The following is a 20,522-nucleotide window of genomic DNA, read 5'->3' as shown; positions in this document are numbered from 1 at the left end:
TCTCGAGTTCCGAAATTCGAATCGTCAAAATTCCTTCAGATTCATGTTTCTCGTGGTCAAATTTACTAGATTCATGATAAACCAGTGTGAACCAGTTTGCTTCCCTGGTGATTTCAAATTCGAATATCTCGAGTTCCGAAATTCGAATCGTCAAAATTCCTTCAGATTCATGTTTCTCGTGGTCTAATTTACTAGATTCATGATAAACCAGTGTGAACCAGATTGCTTCCCTGGTGACTTCAAATTCGAATATCTCGAGTTCCGAAATTCGAATCGTCACAATTCCTTCAAATTCATGTTTCTCGTGGTCCAATTTACTAGATTCATGAAAAACCAGTGTGAACCAGTTTGCTTCCCTGGTGACTTCAAATTCGAATATCTCGAGTTCCGAAATTCGAATCGTCAAAATTCCTTCAGATTTATGTTTCTCGTGGTCTAATTTACTAGATTCATGAAAAACCAGTGTGAACCAGTTTGCTTCCCTGGTGACTTCAAATTCGAATATCTCGAGTTCCGAAATTCGAATCGTCAAAATTCCTTCAGATTCATGTTTCTCGTGGTCCAATTTACTAGATTCATGAAAAACCAGTGTGAACCAGTTTGCTTCCCTGCAGCCATTACCTACAGTACCCGTTACTGACCAGATTTTGACCACTCCTCACACAAACACAGATACACCAACTCAAATGAAACTTGGTACAAATTATATTGAAAACAGTATCTAACAATACCGAAAGAATGAAACTCATCGAATCAAAAGTAATACTACAATACTTACAATACCCGTTACTGACCAGAATTTGACCACCCCTCACACAAATAATAATTGGCCAACTGAAACCAAACTCGACACAAGTAGTTTTGATAACCGTCTCTAACAACACCTAAAGAATGGAACTGCCAAAACAAAAGTAACGGTACATTACCTACAATACCCGTTACTGTCCAGATTTTGACCACTCCTCACACAAACACAGATACACCAACTCAAATGAAACTCGGTACAAATTATATTGAAAACAGTATCTAACAATACCGAAAGAATGGAACTCATCGAATCAAAAGTAATACTACAATACTTACAATACCCGTTACTGACCACAATTTGACCACCCCTCACACAAATACTAATTGGCCAACTGAAACCAAACTCGACACAAGTAATTTTGATAACTGTCTCTACAAACACCTAAAGAATGGAACTGCTCGAAACGAAAGTAACGGTACATTACCTACAATACCCGTTACTCACCAGAAACTTGTGCCGAGTTTCATTTTAGTTGGTGTATTTGTGTTTGTGTGAGGAGTGGTCAAAGTCTGGTCAGTAACGGGTATTGTAGATAATGTAACGTTACTTTTGTTTCGAGCAGTTCCATTCTTTAGGTGTTGTTAGAGACTTATTAAAATTACTTGTGTTGAGTATTGTTTCAGTTGGTCAATTAGTATTTGTGTGAGGGGTGGTCAAATTGTGGTCAGTAACGGGTATTGTAAGTATTGTGGAATTACTTTTGATTTGACGCGTTCCATTCTTTCGGTATTGTTAGAGATTGTTTTCAATATTATTTGTGCCGAGTTTCATTTTAGTTGGTGTATTTGTGTTTGTGTGAGGAGTGGTCAAAGTCTGGTCAGTAACGGGTATTGTAGGTAATGTACCGTTACTTTTGCTTCGAGCAGTTCCATTCTTTAGGTGTTGTTAGAGATGGTTATCAAAATTACTTTTGTCGAGTTTGGTTTCAGTTGGTCAATTAGTCTTTGTGTGAGGGTTGGTCAAATTCTGGTCAGTCTTTTAGATAATACCCATAACATATAATAAATCAATCGAAAATTGCAAGAAGTATGTACTGTTCTATACAACATCAATTCAGAAAGGTGTATAGGAATAGGGAAACCAATTAAGATCCGTTATGAAACACCAGCAGTTGATATGAATTTACAGACGCCGAATTAAATGTATGAGGTTACAAGAAAGTAGAAATTGTTTTAGCGGTATAATAGCAGATTTACAATATTTCGCTATAGCCTTCTTTCTAATCTATAGTAAGGAGAGGACAAGCGATGATAGATGGGGAGAGTCTGAACTGTTGCTTTGCAGAATTCTTTCTTCATTGGGTACGGATTAACGGTTGCTAAAGTTCTGCATTGGGCAGGCGAGTACTAAGTACATCTAACCTAACGACCTATGTACACCTAACCTAAGCCACGATACTACATTACGCAAGGTTACCACCGAGTGTATTCTTGCAAATTAACTGGCATTTGCATTCTAAATATGGCTGCAGGTGTACAGAGACACTCTAGTTGGTAACCTTACGCACACAAGAGAAATTGCACTTTATTAATTTTAACAAAATTGGTGCCAACTTAAGTTAACCCACCCTATTCTACCCTACTTATCCCTCACTTTACCCTACCCTTTATAGCCTTTTATTATGATTTTTGTCGACAACCAGGCGCAGGATCAACTTCGGAATAAATGCCCAAATAAAAATCTGGTCCGGCAAAAGCTAAAAGTGTGCCCAACTATTTCACGAGAAGGAAGTACCTCGCGAAAATAAATATGTAAATTATCAAGATCTACACTGCGTTTCACAAGACACGTAATCATGTAAGGAATGAATGCGTGCTCAGTTCATCGGCGTAGATGTATATTTTCTTATGTTCTTTTTTTATATTTAATTTCGCAAACTCTTGTATTGGCTTTAAATTCCTCATACTGCTGAAGCACTACCGTATTTTAGTGTGTTTTATTTATGATCTGTTTTTTGTTGTTGGTTCGCATTTTGGTGCGGCGCTCGACATTAATGCTGTACCGAATAATGTTTACTTTCTCCCCAAAAATAGTAGGTAGATTTTCGAATACCCCTGGCTCACTTGGTGGTGATTATTGTTCGAAATACAATGTAAACGTATGTCATAGAACGTAGGGCATAAAACACAAACCAACTTTGCTAGGTGGTCAATAAAAAGATCGCTATATAACAGAGTCAGGGCAGGAGCGAAGCTGGGAGGCACAAGCGATAACCAGGGGATGCTTTGGTACGGAACCAGGCGCGTCAGCAGCAGTGCGTACATACATAAAAGAGGATAGTAGAAAAAAGCTTCGTATGTTATATAATGCATGGCTTATGTGTAGCACACCTACCTAACCATGCGATATAAGCGATCACTTTTATTTTCTACAAATTAATCATTCTTTACCTAATGACTATCTTCTTGTCTCGGGACATAGTTCGCGTTAATTGTTATCGATTCACATTCGGAACAATTTAGAATGACAAATGAGAAAAATATATACCTCTTTTTATCGAGAACTAGTCTTTTGCATAGGTTAGGATTGCTTAAATATTGAGATTAGCAATCCTAAATATAGAGATTAGCACTTGCAACATTATAAACTTAAAATACGAGACCCGTGAATGTCACGGTGCAGATTTTTGTACAACTTTAATTTAAATGTACCAATATGTAAATGCTTACATACGTGCAATAGAATTTATTCTGAGAAATTTATAGTAGAAAAAACGTAAATATAAATGATACAAAATTAAATAAAATCATTTTAAATTTTCATCTGAACTTTTATTACTGAAATATAATTATGTTCACACTAACAAATAGTATTTATTTATTTATTTAATTACTTGTTGTTTTTTTTTTTATTATAGACCCATTTCAAAATATAAAAAAAGATGCTTCATAATGCAGAGTTTTTGTATAATCTAAATTATGATGTAACAGCTGCAGCTCGCCAGTTAGAGAAAGAAATTTATTTCAAACTTCCTGAATGATAGTGGCTTTGAAATGGAACTGTTAATGAAGGGAGCATAGAAACGTTTTTGCACTACGTTTCGAACTAACAGCAATTTGGAAAATGCATGGAAGAAACTGGTAAGTTTATTACAATGGTTACTAGATTTTGTTATTCTGTACATTTAGGGGGGGGGGGCAAAAGGATTCTTAACACTGGTTGTCACTCAAAATTTGTCCCAAAGTCCTGATACTTCGATCGAGTTTTGAAGTGAATAATGGGGTCTTTTTTTTTTGTCCGCTAGCAAGAGCTAGCTACTGCCCGAAGAGGGTTATGCCCTCTGTAGGGGAAGAGATTCAGAAATATTATGGCAGTCAGAACAAACATACAGATGGGATATGGGTGGGTAAAGGAAATACTTTATTGATAATCAATTTATAGGTCATTATGGCCTTTAACCATAATCATTGTTAAAGTGCAATAGGTACAGATAGAGGAGAAGCAACAAGTTTGGATGAAAGATGAAATGAAGTGCAGATCACATCACAACACAGAGGTTCGGTTAGTAAGACGAATGTGTGTTATCTTCTCGCCTAGGGGCGACGCTAGGCATTGATGAAGACAGGGGAGCCCTGTTAGAACAGTAGGTGTTACGATGCATATGATGGCCAGATATGAGGGAGATGAGCATCTGAAGAGTATGGTGCGTAATATCGGCTGTCAGGATGGTCAGGAGGAATGGTGTAACGGTACAGAGTAAGCAGTAATGAAAGCGGAGGAATGAGAGTAGCAGAAGGGGAGAGCTTACGGGCGTGTTCTTCAAATGTTTGCTGGAGAAGTGGATGATTCGATTGCAGACGGCGGGTAATATATTTGGTGCGAAGTGTTTCCAGATGGTATAAGATATGCGCAAATGTGAGTCGAGCATAGAGGTCCCGGGTTGGACTCGGCAGCTTAATGCGAAAAGCTGTACGCAAGGCATGTCGTTCCAGAATGCGTAGTTTCTCATAATATGATGGTGGTGCGGATAACCAGGCTGTTAGACCGTGGACAAGTATAGGGCGCAGAAAAACTTTATAGGTATTCAAGATAGTAGTCGCAGAGAGTCCCCAGGTTGTTCCAGCAAGACTTTTCAACAGATTTAGACGACCATACGCTTTTTTTGAAATATCTTGTAGATGTGCCGACCAGTTAAGGCGGTGATCGAAAGTAAGGCCAAGATATTTAACAGTACGAGAAGGCTTGAGTGGTACATCTTGAACAGTGAGATTTAAGAGCCTGGGGTTACGGTGTATACGGGAACGGCATGCTGGAGATTGGAATACAATAGCTTGAGTTTTCGTCGGATTGATTTTCAAGCGCCAGTGAGAGCACCAATCGACAAAAGTATTGATTGCTTCTTGTAAAGCCAAATTGAGTTGGTGGATAGTGTTACCAGTGGCGAATAAAGCAGTGTCGTCTGCATATTGAAATAGCTGTACTGTGGCTGGAGCAGCAGGAAAGTCGGCAACATATAGAATGTACAGTAATGGGGTCAAGTAGATAATACGTTTACCTCTGAGTTTAACCTCGAGTTTCTGCGGTTGCTTTGGAAACACGCCTTGCATTTCGTAAAGCAGGTCCCGTTTCAGTCTCGGTTTTCAAAATGTACGTTAAGATTTTCTTGTCCTTTTTTTGTGTGTGTATGTGTGTGTGTGTGTATTTGAATAATCACTTATAATTGTTCACAGTCTACTAAGTACAACATAAGCACTGTGGCGGGCAAATTTGTTATAATAAGTAACGTAAAATACTTCGTATTAATATATAATTTTATATTCTAATTATATTAATAAATTATATGATAAAATTACTGAGGATTATTGTGTGTGAGTACAGTCATAGAATATTTTCACCTTATATCTTCTGGTCTAGTGATTAGTGCAGCTGTCTATGATGTTCTTGATCAGAGTTGTGTTCGTCATGTAGGAGTATTCTTCCTTTGGTCATACATCTGCAATTAACAATATGTTCCGTTATCCACTGCGCATTGACAATCTTAAACCTTTGTAGAGCGGTTGCTTATGAATATGTTTCTTTTAAATTTTAAATGAAATATTTCGGTAAATTTCTCACGCGTATCTCTTGTAGAAAAAAAATGTTACAAAATTTCTGAAGGTTTAATTAAAATATTGTAGAACCGTTAGTAAGCCGGAAATAATCACATCACAATGTTGTATACCTCAAACATGACTGAAATTGGACTTTTTATTTTATTTATTTATTCCTTTTTTTATTTTTGGCTAAGCGCTTAGGATCCGGACCGAGATTCATTCCCTGAGGGAGCTCATGTAGTCCGGATTCCACGTTAATCAGTAGGTCCATGTCGTTGCTTAAATGGGCGTTAAAATAAACTGAACTTATTAAGTGGTACAAGTATTTAACGATGGAAGACTATAATGTAAAAGTACTTTTATTGCACAGTTTACTGACCGACCTTGGACTAGGAAATCTCTTGCTTCGAAACTTACGAGTCCTTGAATAAATTCAGTGGCTAACAAATTCTAAGTAAAGTCTTTCAGTTCATTCTTCGTTTTCTCAGCTTCATCATAGGAATGTAAGTAATGACACTTGATAAAGAGCTCTAGCTATCTCTTTTCAACTTTCCTTCTCATAGGTAGTATGAATATTGTTAACTATTACAGTTTGAGTTACGGAGATTATATTTGGTTTTCCTTTTACAAATAAATAAATAAATATATTAGTGAGGAAGAATTGTCTTAATTGCTTACTGTTTTTCTTCTCATTCTTACATAACGTTGTAATTTTTGGTGATAAAAATTCTAACACTGATTTTCCTGTATATTCTTTACTGAGGCTTTCTGTTTCATTCCGTATGTTCAAGAACAGGTAAAATGCTTCTCATCTTCCTTAGTGCATCCATTTGATATTTTACGAAGAATGAAAATTCAAAGAGAAATTTACGGCATGAGTTATACGAAATGGTAACAGTACGTTGGGTACGAGAAGAGAAGAAGTCTATATAGTTGTTAACTCTTTAGAAAGGAATTTTAATAAAGTATTATCTAACTCAACAGGATATCTTTCTTTCTTTCGTGAACGTCCGGATTTAGTAAATTTGTAGTGGGACATCACTAGGTGAAGGTGAACGAAGAAGCGGGCACAAAAGAGAGTAAAAGTTGAAATTTGTATAATATTTAACAGACGAAAATTGACCACGGTCTGCATATCCACCATTGTAAGTCTTTTAATAATTGTCTTTTAATTATCTGGTTCTCAGAATTATATCAACTTTTTTCTTTACCTTCTGATGGCGTTCATGATGGGTTAAAACGTTGTTATTCAAACTACTTTTCTAAATGCTGTCATTATGACTGTGTTTACTTCGAGTGTCCCATTCATGCAAATAGATTAATAGCGATTCCATATGTGTATTATATGGTGACAAGAAAGTGAAATGTAGTTTTGATCACTTGTTTCTTATAAACACGAACACACACACACATACATACATACATACATACATACACGCACGCATAAAGGAAAGCCTGTTAACGTATATGCGCTGATGGTAGAAAAAGTATAATACAGCACATATATAGACCAATCCCTAATAAATAAAGTTACTTTTAGGTTTCGAAGTTATTCTTGGTCACTTAAGAATAAAAGAAGGAAATTCAAAAGAAATGCGTAGTGTCACGTTAGTATCGTTTCTTTCTACCATGTCGAAAAAACCATCGTAAGAGTAGCGTAGCAGAGAACTTTTCTTGTTTCTTTCCTTCATCTTACGTGAAAGAAAATGATTTCGAGAGCTTAAAAGCTACTTTACTTCATTATTGAATAGTGTGTATATATTAAGTGTACTGTTGTTAGGTAAATAACTATGGTTTACATGCTAACTTCGGGAGCCCTTTGTACTGACTGTATATATTTATATGTGTATATTAAAAAAAATAGACTCATATTAAAAAAAATAATTAGGAATTTAAGTTATAAGAATTGAAATCTAAAACTATGAAGAAGTAATTGGTTAACATAAAAATTACAGCAGAAGTAAGTAACGGTTACAATTAAAAGTTAACGTCACAATTCATCGATTACAATTAAAAACTGATTTTTCACTACTATAACATGCAATTTGCCTTGAGTTGTCGAAAATAGTACATGATTTAATAGACAGTATTAATGACTTTGAGAAAATTTATAGTTCGTTATGAAAAGTCACGGTTTTGTGTAAAGGTAGTAATTAACATAAAATTATATTGAAAATAAAATTATGAATTAAAACTGAGTATAATATGAATAAATTAGAAGACATAATTTTTAGATTAAATATGTGTATCAAAGGATTATATGTAATCATCGTCATGAGTAGTGATTTCAATGTTGCAAATTACATCAGAGGATATCTTAGGACAGCTCATATAATACGTCCAGTATAGGAATACATATTATTACATTTCAATCAGAAGTTATTATTGTAAATTACTATAAATTACAAAAGATCTGTGCTTTAAGAGTTTCAAACTCACTTATGTTTTTAAATGGACTCCGAATAAGAATCATTCGTCTGTTCCCTACGTACATTCTTAGCAATGGAGAGGTACGTGTATTTTTTTTTTTTTTTGTTATGTAAACAAAGTTATTTACTGATTATGAGAAATGTTCTTCTTGAAAGATGCTTGAATATGAGCTGCAGAACACAATCCATAAGAAAATTGAATATATTTACATAACATTCTGATATTTGCCTCTAATAGGGTACTCTCTAGCGTTGCTTTTAACTGTTGAAAAATGTAAAGTGATTAGAAATACTAAATATATGTTATACTTATCTCTTCATAAGTAATTAGATTATGAATCATAATAACATGAAGCTTTTATTGTTTCTAAGTTTAAAATCATGTCTCTTAGTTTCAATGTCGGATAAAGCAATGGGATCAGCAGATCAAAATATATTAAAATTTAGGAGAGGAATCGTTTCTTTAGAATTTCCGTAAAATGTTAATAGGTTACATAAACCTTTATAACAAACCTTATATTATGAATAGATCCCATAATCGGAATACGAAATACCCTTGCGTATGTGTAGCTTCTTGCTTGGGAAGAATGAGAAAGGAAAAATAAAAGTAACAATAGAGAATTTTCTGCTGACTTCTCTGCTGATAACTAAATTGACAAGTAAACAATACTGACCTCAAACAAGATAGTAGATGATCTCAAACAAGTATAATAGTTTGGCCAGAATATGAGAAGTCCAGCTTAAGATGTTGATTAATTTGGATTTTAGCGTCCAGCTAATTACCAGGGCTATATTAAACATTATTAGTCATGAATGTATAACTTCACGTGGGATTTAAACGATATAACCTCCCACCGAGAACCGAATCCGAATATTTCTTGCCAGTTGGGAACTCAGAATGGAAGTGACAATCGATTGCAATGGGACTCATATTGATCACATCCTGTAACAGTGAGTGGTTCTTGTTGTATGACTAATCTATTTTTTTAGACATAAAAAAGAAATAGTGATTTTTGAAACGGTTTAAGCTGCAGGAACAAAGTTTCATTAATTTTTCATAAAAATATGCATATATCATGACATACCTGATGCTTCCTGTTTGAGAAAATGACAAAATTCAAGATTGTGGTTTGAAGATGACGGTTGGCATTAAGGTGTGTCCTCGAACATTTTCTCCATTCCTATTTCCTATCTACGTTGTTACTTTTGTTATATTTTGCTGTATTATCCACTTATTAGGTTTTTCCGCATTTCTGTACTTCCCTATATATTGAATATTTTTTCATAAACGAAATATGTTAAATGTCGTGTCAAGCAAAAATCGTTTTCAGACAAATTGTACGAAAATAATTGGAAAGCGAAATTTAAACCGACGTCAAGTTTAAGAAGGATGTTTAAAATCCCAGGAGTTTGAATACTTTTTGTTCTTGTATGTTTGTTGTCATTAGTACACATTGTTATATATGTGTACAAACAGCAAAGAATTATATATTTGAATGACTTGCAGTGAATTTCTGTTTTTAGTATTATTTTGGATTTTCTTCTACACTAATCAAAATGTCAGGGGTATTTAAAGACATGCGTTATTAGCGCATATGAATATTGTGGCGTTCTGTGTTAACTCAAAAACAAGTGCAAACTAAATCGATGAAGTATAAGTAATATCTCGTTAGTACTTCATGAGATTAGGTGGAAAGTAAAAGAATATTAAAGAAACTAATTCTCTTGCTGAATTTTGAAAGTACGTTCGTTGATAGGCTTTTCACAAAGTCTGTCTGTTAATTTCTGATAATTTACATTTACTAATTCAGTTAATGTATTGTGTGGCGAAAAGATAATAAGATTGTACCATAAAAGGAGATGTTCATCAACGTAAGACCAAATAAAAGGAAAAGAGTCGAAGAAGACGGAAAATATGCAAAATTAAAAGAACAGCGTATTCAGAAGAAAACGTTTCTAGCAGGACCCTAGATAAGTATTGACTGCTTTCTTGATTTTTTTCTGGGTTATACTTCGAAGATTAGATGTGGTGATGATTGCTTCGACTGGGAAACTTCATTCTTACTGTATGCCTTATTTCTATTAATGGTAAGTACCTTACTTCTCACACAGGGAATTGTTCCAACTATGTGGAACTTCAGCATTATATTTTAATAAGAAACTTTAGAATATTTTAAGATATTTCTATAAATGTGTGTACTGCTAATGATTGTCATAACGAAACTTACATCTAATTTGTTGTCCAATAAACAATAGGAAGAAATATTCTGCAAAAAAATATTTGTAGAATATTTCTTCCTGCTCTTGCCGCACGCAAGAAATGGTATTGGTAAAAGTTTCACTTACGGGGCATTTGCAATACATAAATTTATAGAAACATCTAACAGGTTCGGTGTTTGCACATCTATTAGATATCCAAATTAATAGCTTCAGTATCTAATCAATGTGACGTTAAATATCTTAGATGTATGTATTATGTTTGACAAAAAGAAAATTTGTATCTTGTGGCATATATTCATTTGCCATCCAATCTATATAGAATTACATATATGCATTTAATAAGCGTCTCCGCATGTCACTTATACGTATGTAGTATTTATTTCGTGGTATTTGGATCTATTTGCACTATCTCCTCGGTAATTGATATTTCATGCAACATTTTGAATAAATATCGATTCTACAAAATGTTCTTATCTTGGTACATATTAGACGTAATAACAAGTATGTATGGATATGTACAGTTGTGATAAAAATAATTTCTGAAATAGATATAATATTAGGAACTTCACTAGATAATCCTATTAATATTAGCATATAATTCGTATTGATTTTCAACTGCATTATGCACATACAATAATTTCTTTAGGTCTCTAGATGATATAACACTCGCTCCAGAGCTTTGTATACTTCTATATGTTCATTCGAAACATTTTGAGGACAAACTACTTTGGCCCCTCTTGTCATTATGAAAATATTTGTGTTATTTAATTCATAAATACATCACTAAGAAAAACGAAAACTAATTTTGCCACGACTAAAAGAATTAATTTCCTCATTTCATTTGTCTTCAAAAGTTATCAATAAAAATATACACTCATATATATTTATAATTACTTACTGCATTATTTGTGGTGCGCTGAGATACGCTAATTTTGTGGAGATCTTGATGTTCAGTGGCTTCTTATATAGACACATAACAGTTATCTAGTACATGAGACTTTTAAGTTAATTCTCTGGAAAAGGTAAGTTATTGTTTCGTTATAAGAACACTATTTATAATGAATTAAAGTGTATTAACGGAATATTATAAGCAAGGGAGACGGGTTTTCAAAACTAAGGGTTCTGTCACACTTTTTAAGAGGCAAATCTCACGGTACGAATAAGACGATATGAATAACAGCAATATGGAGTCTTTTTTTAAATGTTTTAGAAACAATCCCTTCTGAAAATGCAGTTTCAGGTGTTCTTCAATATAAATGTTTTTTCTTATTTATTATCTTTTCACGGTAGAAATACATGTATTCTTTAACTAGAGTATGCCAGGGTTATTAAGATTGTTATAAGGATATATTTTAGCCCCGTATCTAAGTTCCCATCACGCCGTTTTTAACACTAGTCATTTGTGGCATGAGTGTGAGTATTTCTTTTCCACGAAATAAGACAGGGAACGCTTACTAAATAGACTTAGGGCCACAGGTATAACGATTTCTCTGTTGCTGTCATTCATAAAGCCCCTTATATCCACCATTTCTGCGCTTCATAAAAGTAACGAGCCCAAGTTTAATTCTAAAAATGAGAATATTACATCATCTTCATTTTTCTCTATATTTTAAGTGAATTCATAGGACTTCCATAACAATTCAGGGGTACGTAATCAACAAAGAAACCGTCTGTGATAATACGTTGCATTATTATATTTTTATCGTCTGATCGCAATATTACTTTTTCTTTTTCCAGATGGCAGAACTGACTTGCTGCTTGCACAGTGCGTCACTTAAGCGCAAAATTTACAATATTTGAAATAGGATTGATTTTCTTCAGATGTCAGTAAAGCAACTTTGGTGGTTTAATTGATAATTTTTTGTGAATGCATGAACGTAATGACATTCTTGTAAACATGTAACATTAATTGTGTATCTCGTAATACTAATCTAAAGCTGGAAAATTTATTGTGCATTACGTATTAGAGAATACCGTTAATAAAATATTAACATTTATTCATACTGTTCATAATAAATGTATGTATTTTTCATATATTATAATTGTTTTTTGTGTCATCGACTCGTTTACACGTTGCATCCGTGAACAAAATATATCTCATTACCTTTAATTGTGTTACTTACTTTCGACATAGAAGAAAGGCTTTTCTGGTTTTAGCAGTTGTCGTAGGTGAATGAGAAGAAACGAAAGAAATAAAAGTTTGTTGATTTACAAAATACTTTGTACCATCATAATATCATTTTATTTAAAATTATTTCTTAATAAATTAATATCAGTTTATTTTCATGATCGTTTTATTAATGTTTTCATTGCTCTTGGAAAGTATATTAATTAAGACTTATGAAATGAAAGTGTTGTTTAAAACCTGGAATAAAAGGTTGGAATTAATGTTGCAAAGTTGATATTGAAGAAGAAAAAAACAAAAAGATCCATTGTGATTTTATTACAAGAATAAGTGTTCATTACAATCATTTTGTTGCCTCGAATAAAGCTGTATAGCAAATTTTGCAATGTACTGAGTTGTCAGTGCAATACGTCACTTACATTTACTTAGATGCACTTTCTAAAACTTAAGTAGATCAATGTTGTATATGGAAGCATTTTAGTTATCTTTTTACACCAATTCATTTACATGTGGCATAAACGGTTTGTTGCAGGGAATGATTTCATTGATTGTAAAAGCATTATGTTTAAGGCAAGGGAATGTCTGTCTGGGCTTCAAACTTTCCACAATAGATATAACAACTGATATAGGGAGAGAGCCGAAAGTAAGATAATAGTGGTCAAATATGTGACACTCAGGCTCAAGGAATAATTTGAACGATATGTTCTACAATTATATTCCGTGTATATACAACGATGATGGAACTTTAATCACCACATCAAGAAAAAACGGAAACGATATGATGCGGAAACATTAGTGAAATAAGCACCAGAAGGAAGTCAAACGAGGAAATGCCAGTGGCAGTAAAATACAAGGGATGAAGCAGGCATAGAAGGTACTTTAAGATTATGTGCTGCTAATTTCTATCATTGGAAAGAACATTTTCGAGCATAACACTGAGAAACAGCCAGATGTTATCAAAAATAGAAGTGCAACCGTGAAAGCATGACCAATGAAATGCACAGAAACAGATTTTGTGAAATGTTTTAGTTCGTTTACGACAGACGAAATGTTGAGTTAATAATGGTAAAGCTACTTTCAGATTCTGAAGTGTACTCGGATTATTTACTATTTACACGAATTTTGTTCTATGCCATTCTTTTTCTATATTCACCATCGATATCATAATATACTACATGGAATCTGCATTAGACTTCAAACGTGCTATCTAGTATATTTGATTGGCCAGGGCGGGCATGGTTTCTGTAGCTCATTTTCCTAACGTTACTAAACCCTACTTTTCCTTTTATGCTGAAAACTTGCCCGAGTTATAACTCACCTTATTGCACTGTTAAATTATACTCCTAAACGGATGGCCACAGCATTTTCAAACTTGCTCCAGTCATTTGAGAATAGGAATTAAACTGTATAAAGTTCATAACTCAGTAGAAGATGCCACACTTTATCCAATATCGATTGCGCTCCGTCTGGAAAGCATGACTAGGAACGAATTTCAGGGTTAACAACGATTATAATAATAAACATTTGGAAAAAATCAAGATTTCAACGACAATTTACTTATATTTCTATACATACGAAAAGAATTTATTCGTAGTGACTTCTCAAAAATGTAGCTGGTTGTAGATTTAAAAAAAAAATACAAAATATAAGGATACATTTTAAAAATCATAACATGCTCACTTGGCACTTGTCCTCGAAAAGTTACTTATGCAATATGGAATAGAACTGATTACAAAGAGAAAAATAAATTTTTGTACGTATTACAATATTTTATGACATACGCTTGCTTAGAAAGTTGTCTTCCGTTGCAAGATATCACTTTCATCCATTATGAACTACTCTCTTACATTAATTAGTTAAAGATTAAATATTGTTTTTACAAAAATAACTGTTATTAATGTTGATCATGTAGTATGGATTAAAATTGACACGAAAGGTTGTCATTATGCATTTCTTGTGATAAACAGTGCATAAATTATCGGGTAATACACTTGCAAAGGAAATACCACTCTTCTGTTCATATTGTAGGAAGAATATATTAGTTGAGCTACACGGGGAAATAACAATTACCTTAGCCAAATTTAATTTGTTGATCATTTTTGGAATTGTTACTTTCGTTCACGAGATATCTTCAAAAGAATGGTAATTTAGTAACTTTTCACGGGAATTCGAAGACCTTCCTTTTTCTACGTAAAATAGGATAGAATACAAAGAGAAAGCTCCTATACATGTTTATTACGTACAATGTATTTATGGCATTATAGATTCGCTTATACATACACATTCTCATCAGAAGTTGTAATTTCAATTTGCTCGGAGAGTTCACAAAGAATGAAGGTCTAACTCACGGCATTCATTTCTTTATTATAGGTCAGCGTATTGTTGTACATCGCTTTTTTTTTGTGCCTGACATTTACTTAGATTAATTGGTGCTTCAATACGAATCGCTCGAAAAAACACATAACGCTGAAACAGTTGTGAAAATGGCATATTTTGATGGAAGAAAATTATAGTCCTCAATATTAAAAGAAAATTATTCGTTATAGCATATAGTCGAATTGATTTGTAATTATCCTCCAAGACTTACGACTTGCAAGAAACAAGTGCTTTTATATCCACATTTTTTTTACACGAAAGCGTTCATTTACATAATTATCGTTAGGACAACACATGTCTCTAGGTTTGGACATATTTACGAGAAAATAGTACGGGATAGTCTTCTAACCAGGTGTGTTTTCTTGTTATTGAGAACTTTACAGGGTGATCCTTTATAGGATTTACAAATTGAAACAGTCATAATTCTTCATTCGAAGCCCATACAGACTTGGTTTATGTCATTATACTGCAGAACACTTCAAGTTAAACTCACATGGTGAGTAGTTGCGGAGACTTTCACTCATCTAAAATGCGTGGTTTGGTTTGAAGAAACGAAGTCCGCAGTGAGTGTACAGCATAACTTTCACCCACAGCACGGCAAGAAACCATCCATCACACCAACAGTGTACAATGGCACTAGACATTTGTTGAGACAAGTTGTTCTGTGCGCTTACACGTGACGGATGATGTATTGGAAGCAGAGTTTTGTCCGCAGTCTTCGAACATGTATACCAACTGCAACACAAGAAAGTGGTATCTCTCAGACCAGCGTTTGGCGTGTATTGCGTACACGTTTGTTCATGAAGCCATACAAACTGTCCATGCTTCAAGCACTGACAAGCGGATAAACATACCCGACATGAATTCTGCTCTACCTTATTCGATCGCATTAATGATGATGAGTCATTCGTGAACAATGTGGTCTTCAGAGACTAATCAACTTTTCACCTTTTCTGGCCAAGTAAACACACATAACTGTCGTATTTGGGGCACGGAGAATCCACATGTGCACGTGGAGCAGCTTCGTGACAACACTAAAGTTAACGTGTTTTGCGCTATTTCTAGAGCAAAGATGTATGGAAAATTCTTCTTTGCTGAGCGCACCATCAGAGGCATCTCCTATCTTCATATGCTGCAGAACATCTTTGTTCCACAGTTACATGGAGTTGACCACAATGGCCGCTAATACTAGCAACAAGTAGCCCGCCGTACTACCTAATATATGTAAGGGAATTTCATCATAGTCTCCCAGATAAATAGATAGGTCGTGGTGGAGCAATTCCCTGGCGCCACGGTCTCCAGATTACACGGCACTTCTTTATGTGGGTGTTTCTAAAAGAAAGGGTATACTACCTGATAATGAACTGAAACATCACATCAAATCAGCCATCGCGCACGTTACCCCTGAAATGTTTCCTATTGTTCAGTAGGAAATTAACTTTCGTTGGGATGTGTGCATGATGAACACACGTGCACACATTGAGACATAATGCATTTTAAGAAAAAAAATCTTGAAGTTTGTTGCAGTATAATGACATATGAACAAAGTATGTATGTGGTTTTAAAACTTACGACTGATTGAAGTTGCAAATTCTATAAAGAATCACAGTGTATAGTAATAAGTAATTAGGTGTCAATAGAACATGAAACAAGAATAGAGGATTATGATAGAGGAGGACTACCTAAATAACCTACACTTACAATCATGTAGGTTCTGAGATGATCAATATTCATTGTCTATCATAAATACAGTGCTATGAAAGACGACCGTCATATAGACTTCTTCCTCAATATAGACCTTTGCTGAAAAACTACGATTTATGGATTTCTATAAATATACATTAATGTCTCAGGATCACTACGATACGCTAAAATAAAAAGGAAGTGATAATAACTCTTATTATAATTTACGAGAATATTCGTCTTAGGTTGCACGCGGGCACAGTAAGAAATCATTATAACATTTTAATATTTTGCCTAACATATAATTATGTAGCCAAGTATAATTTCTATAGCCACATTAATAATGAGCAATCTTTTTGGTCCTAGTAATGAGTCGCTAGTGGAATATGTTCTAACTGTGGAAATATGCAGAAAAGAGAGAAGCATCAGAAAGGCATATGCGAAAATTTATGTAAAATATGGTTATTTGTCTTTTTACGTACTGTTATAAGATTGTATGTTGTCTAACAATGAGTAATGTGGTCATCAAGGAACAAATTGTATTTTACATATAAAAAAAACACTCTGTCGTTACGATGGCAGCAAGTATTAACTATGAATTTTCATACAAGGTAAGAGCCAACATTAATTTTATTTCGTAATATTTTGGGTCGTTATTTTCTTTTACGAAAATACTTGCTGCCTGCCATCAATAGATAACACATTACTAAAGGAAGGAAACATAGTATCCTTATATCCTTTCGGGATGATCAAAAACTTCTATTTAGGAGATAGAATATAATGTATTACAAAAAAACACTATATACTTGCATACATTGTGCAATGGATTTATGACATAAATTTCGTTTTACATATATATTATTCAACATGTTTAAAGGTCAGAACTTCCTGGTAATAATGCACATCTTGTGCTATTTTTTTTACAGTGGTTCAATAACATGTTTATGAAAACGAAAATTACGATCTTATTTTAGTGACTCGCATAATATAACGCTGGAAACAACTCATTTTTTTTAATTACAAAGCAACTCACTTTTTATGTATCTTTATTCGTGCTACAGAATAATATAAAAGTCATGGTTTAACTTTCCCATTTACACACATTGCTTCCTTGACATAATAAACAAAGGGACATGAGTGGGTCATATGCGTCAATATATCAGCCTCTTACACGGGGTGTTTCAAAACTAGATCGACAATGTTCGGAAGGTGATTCAAGACACCAATAAGAGATAAAAAGTATAGACTAACCTGGGTGCACAAATGCTTCTAACATAGTTATAAACTGCTAAAAACAAGAAAAATTAACCTTAAAGGTACATACCTTCAAAACTATGGGATCTACTGTAGTTGGTTCGACTTCACTTACGAAATAGCATGTCCACTATTTGAAAATACATGTTTAACAATCCTAAAGTACTAATGAACATCTTTTATAAAGGCAGTTTCCCTACGGTCATATAATTTGAAGTACTCAGCAAATACGTCTGTAAAATTGTTGCAGAAGTCCCGCAGGACCCGACTACGGTATGATCATGTTTTCAGCAGGCTATAACTCTGAAAGCAAGCATTTGTGCAGGGTGTGTAACTGAAACTCTTGTTCTATTACTGAGATATGTTTCTAGAAGACTAAGTAATTTACCATGTATATTGAATCTAGATCTGAGTTTGTATAGAAGATGGTTTGGAAGAAAATGGAAAGCCTTAGACTGGTCTAAATACAAAATGTCGACTTGGGAACAGCATCGGACAGAAGAACTATTAAATTAGTAAGACAAGATTTTCCTGACAAAAAGCCGTGTTTTGCGGAGTTCATAAATGGAACAACAAATTGAGAGAGCCTGTTTTTTTTATCATCTTTTCACAAACAAGTGAGAGTGAAGATAATATGGAAATAGGTCGGTAGGAGGACATATCACTTTTATTTTTACCAGACTTATGAACAGGAGTGATATTAGCTCTGTTTCAAATGGTGGGAAAGGCACCTTCTGCGAAAAAGCGGTTTAGTAAAACAGAAAATGGTTGAAAAAGGGAACTGGCAACACTGCGTAGGAAGCAAGTATAGATATTATCTGGCCCTAAGGCGCGCTCTTAGGGCAATGATAAGAGAATACTTCAGTCGGTGTGGTACACATAGAAGACAAATACTCAGAACAAACAGGTTGAAGAGGGTAGAGGAAGGAAGGAGAGGTGGGAGGGGATAAAGCAAAGCTGCAAGCAAAATATTCATTAAATACTTTTGCCTTTTCTTCATTTACACAAGCATTTTTGTACGTTAGTTCTGTCGGTATTACTAGAACTATTCAATTGTTCATTAGGGCTCAGAAACGCTTAGGGTTTTACGTGTGTCAATTGTGATGTGTTGAATGTACTCCTCAAACTTTCTTTTCATAAGATATTTACTATGTCTTTTAATATCTGCAAAGTTCTTGTAAGTATACTCACTGGGAAAGTCCTTTCATAGCTACAATGCACTTCTTTTGTTGCGAAGTATGCACTTTAGTTCCTCATCAAACCACGGGGGAAGCTTTCAAGAAGGTCTTTAACTACAGCCTGAATGACGTCAGTAAATAAGTGAGGTGCATCATCAACTGAGTAGGGCTGTTCCGATAATCGAGTAATCGATAACAATTCGATAAAATTTCAAAACCGTTTCATCGATAAAGAATTTTAATTCTATCGAATTATCGAACTTTCGAGACTCCCGAAATGTTCGAGACTCTCGAAATGATCGAGACTCCCGAAATGTTCGAGACTCTCGAAATGATCGAGACTCCCGAAATGATCGAGACTCTCGAAATGTTCGAGACACTCGAAATGTTCGAGACTCCTGAAATGTTCGGGACTCCCAAAATGTTCGAGACTCTCGAAGTGTTCGAGGCACTCAAAATGTAAGAAACATTAGACAACTTCGAGACACTCGAACTCTTCGAGAGTCTCGAATTGTTTGAAAGCAGCAAATACAGAAATATATCAATATGATCGCATTTGACGAGTCTCTTGAATATTTTGAAAAGTTCGGGATTATCGGAGTGTTCGGAAGAAACAATGAATTCGAGATTATCATAGTTGTATATAATATGTATTACATATATGCAGAGTGTTTTTTTTAAAACTTCTCTCCTTAGCAATGAAGTGAAGGAAAAGTTTTTTCCCCACAGATCTGTATAAGGTTTAAACAGTCTTGTCAGAAGAGAAAACATGCATCACCCGAATGGAATTGGAACCCAAGACACCATTAGTCTACTAATAGTCACTTTGCCGATTGCGCCAATAACGGGGCAGGCAGAAAAATAATTTTAATATGATTTCGAGGGTTTAATTTAAAGTTCTGTATAGAGATAGCTACTGATATAGGTAGAGGTAAGGAAATTCGATAAGGCTGAAGACTTATCAAACTTCCGTTTCGAAAATTTGCTCTCCGGCGCTAGAATGCCTTGGAGTATTTGAGATTGTCGTGAAACAAACATTGAGAATTTTGGGTGCGAAGCTCCCTATTACAGGCCGTCCTGTCTGTCTGTTTGCATGTGGCATCCGACGATAACTTTCGAACGGATTGTCCGATTTTAAAGAGGATTGGTCTAAATGTATATGTAAGGTATCTGTTGCTCTTGGTTACTTTACGATATTTGATTTTGTGCATAAGATGCCGTGCGGCTCTGGGCATTACCAACCTCAGATTCAATGCGTACCTGGGAGGGGGGATGCGGCCGAAGCATGGTGCCGACAACACCACATTCATCTACGACTGAGGGCACACTCCCTACATGCAGATTTGAAGTATCTGTTCTTACTTTGGGCGTAGGCGTGTGAAAGCTACGATAACTTTCGAATGAATTATCCGATTT

General features: G+C 34.5%; 1 long non-coding RNA gene across 1 annotated transcript; it reads left to right on the top strand.

Moving 5' to 3' along the window:
* Nucleotides 1-83: 83 nt before the first annotated feature.
* Nucleotides 84-12,632, top strand: LOC145678915 (uncharacterized). The gene is made up of 2 exons (XR_014130487.1): nt 84-3,888; nt 12,228-12,632. It is a non-coding gene; the product is annotated as an uncharacterized LOC145678915 (long non-coding RNA).
* The last annotated feature ends 7,890 nt before the right edge of the window (nt 12,633-20,522 follow it).

This window comes from Thermobia domestica, chromosome 2 (genome assembly GCF_964235325.1).
Source record: "Thermobia domestica chromosome 2, izTheDome1.hap1.1, whole genome shotgun sequence".
In the NCBI taxonomy this organism is placed as follows: domain Eukaryota; kingdom Metazoa; phylum Arthropoda; class Insecta; order Zygentoma; family Lepismatidae; genus Thermobia; species Thermobia domestica.
Note: the sequence above shows the minus strand (reverse complement) of the source record. Positions and strands in the feature narration are given on the sequence as shown.